This window comes from Octopus bimaculoides, chromosome 10, assembly GCF_001194135.2.
Source record: "Octopus bimaculoides isolate UCB-OBI-ISO-001 chromosome 10, ASM119413v2, whole genome shotgun sequence".
NCBI classification, from domain to species: Eukaryota; Metazoa; Mollusca; class Cephalopoda; order Octopoda; family Octopodidae; genus Octopus; species Octopus bimaculoides.
Genome location: NC_068990.1, coordinates 26,375,790 through 26,379,150, shown reverse-complemented (window position 1 = coordinate 26,379,150; position 3,361 = coordinate 26,375,790).

Below are 3,361 nucleotides of genomic sequence, written 5' to 3'. Positions count from 1 at the left end.
TATATATATGCACACTTTCACACATATATGTATATACACATGGATCTATATGTATATAATCATATATACATATATGCATACATACATATGTAGGTGTGTGTATATATATATATATATATATATATATACATACCATACATTTTCTATGTATATGTGTATAAATAATGTATATATATATATAGAGAGAGAGAGCATACATTTTTATGTATATGTGTATAAACAATATATATATATATATATATATATATATATATATTATATACACAATGTTTTTGCATGTGTTTATATGTATATATATATATATATATCTGCACATGAATATATTTACATATATTTACATATTTATATGCATTTAAAATATATATAGATATACATATACATACACACTCGCACAAATACATATACACGTCAATTTAAATGTATTGCATGCACATATTTATACATATACATACATATGTGCATGTGTATATATATATATATATATATATATATATATATATATATATATATATATATATATATATATATATCGGTAGATAGATACATATATACACATGCACATACATATATACATATGTACAAATACATACACATGCACGCATGCATGCACACACACACACGCATATACATAGACATAGATAATATGCATCATAAAATACATATGTATTTATCTCTACACAGAAGATAATTACATTTTCACATGTCCGTGTATATGTAAAAGTGAACGAACGTTGGGTAATTTTATCGACCAATCAGAATGGCAATAGCTTGTCATTGCTTTTGTTGTTGTTGTTGTTGTGGTGGTGGTGGTGGTCGTGGTGGTTGTTATTATCAATGTTGTTGTTTAGTATTTGCATAATTGAAATAGCTTTTCGACAATGATATAAAAAAGAATATATTTAAAAAAAAAAAAAGGATAATAAACAGAAAAACAAGAAAAAAAACCCAGTCTTTAACAGATTGACTTCAATTACCATTCACACGAACACAGCACTCACACGTCACACGAATATAAACATACATACATATATAAGTGTATGTGTGTGTGAGAGTGTGTGTGTATTTATATATGTGTATTTACATATAATCACACACACACTAATACACAGAAATATACACATACAAACAGGCAAGGATATATATACTTGTTGATGTATAAGTATGCATATTTGTATGCTTGTGTATATACATTTATGTATATGTGTGCATAAATATACATATATGTATATATGTATATTTATGTATCTGGTGTTGCCATCCGGTTTCACCAGTCCTCAGTCAAATCGTCCAACCCATGCTAGCATGGAAAGCGGACGTTAAACGATGATGATGATGATGATGATGATGATATGAATATGAAGTATATATATGTCTATATGTATATGTATGTATATAGATAGACAGACAGACAGGCAGGCAGACAGGCAGACAGACAGACAGACACACACACAGACTCACAGACAGACAGATCTGGGGAAAATGGGTCAAAGTGGTGAAGCATGGTCTTCAAATGTCACGCCTCATGGAGGCAATGACTAGTGACTGAGACCTTTGGCAATATGCTGTGCTTTAGAAGACCATTCAAGCCAAGTGAAACTGTAGACATGACCAATTCCAGTGGCATGTAACTGGCACCTGTGCCAGTGGCATGTAAAGAAGACCACTCATTATACTTTTGGAATGGTTGGCATTAGCAAGGGCATCCAGCAGTAGAAACCAAATCAGACTGGAACCTGGTACAGCTCCCCAGTTTACCAGTTTCAGTTGAATCGTCCAACCCATGCCTGCATGAAAAGCAGATGCTAAATGATGATGATGATTATAGATAGATAGAGAGAGAGAGAGAGAGAGAGAGAGAAAGAGAGATTGTATATCTATGTGGTTAGTTGTCTCAGTGTATATTGGTGTGTGTGAATGTGTGAAATTGTTTAATTATTATATGCAACATGCACATAATTGAACATGTGTGCATATCTATGTGTGCATATTGTCTGCCTTCTATGTTGGCATGGGTGGAACGGTTTGGTAGGAGCCAGCCAGGCAGAAGCCTGCACCAGACTTCTGTGACTGTTTTGGCAGGAGTTTTACAGCCGGATGCCCTTCCTAACACCAACTGTCCAGCTGAGTGAACTTAGTGGTTTTTACGTGGCACAAGAACAGGCGAGGTCAGTTTTGACAAGGTTTTTACAGCTGGATGCCCTTCCAAATACCAACCACTTTACAGTGTGGACTGGGTGCTTTTAAGTGGCACCTGCACTCACAGGGTCACCAAGACCAAAAACCATGCAAAAGGCAATGAAATGAGGTTGAAGTAGGATTTGCACTCTGTTCTTATAAAAGCCTCACCAGCTGTGAGTAGCCAAAACAGACCCAAACATCAGCAATCAGACTGTCACCTGTACTCTTCAAAAGAGATCCCAGTTAGACTTTTACACCTATACCAGGCTCATTCATATTAGCCTGATTTGCTGGATAATTCTTTGATTCTTTAAGAATATTGTAAAATGGAAACTTGTCATAGATTGCAATTTAAATCCTAATCTCTATAGAAATTTATTGTTTCAAGAAAACATTGAATTTGAATTACTTTTAATTTTTACGATTATAGATAACAACTCGGGCTGTAACTTCGGAGCTTGAGTCAGGCACGTGTGAACGATGCCAAGAGGACATCTGCTACGAAGGATATTTTTTGACACAGGGCACCTCTAAGATGACTGCCAGACGCTGAATGAAAATAAATGAACTGTGACCAGGTTTAATAAAAGGAGACCGAGTTATTGGCTGTGATTGCATAGTTAAAGTCAGTGTTGGCAGAAATTAAATCAGCTTGCAAATACACATTGACTTTACTAAATTTATATTCGGACTAAGCCCGAATAACTCAAGTGCCAGAGTCGCCACTGGATTACACGCACGCACACACACACACACATATCTATATATATATACATATATCAAAGTAAGCAAATAAATGCACAAGGCCGTTGCCAGTGCCGCTGGACTGGCTCCTGTGCATGACACGTAAAAAACACCTTTTGAGTGTGGCCATTGCCAGTACCCGCCTGACTGACCCTCGTGCCGGTGGCACGTAAAAGCACCCACTACACTCTCAGAGTGGTTGCCGTTAGGAAGGGCATCCAGCTGTAGAAACTTTGCCAGATCAGATTGGAGCCTGGTGCAGCCGCCTGGCTCACTAGTCCTCAGTCAAATCGTCCAACCCATGCCAGCATGGAAAGCAGACATAAAACGATGATGATGATGATGATGATGAAGGTGGGGAAAAATAGTACTTGAATACCAGAAGTAGAGTAATATGCTTTATTAAAAGAATTTTTTTTCCCTTCTAAACAAAACTGTC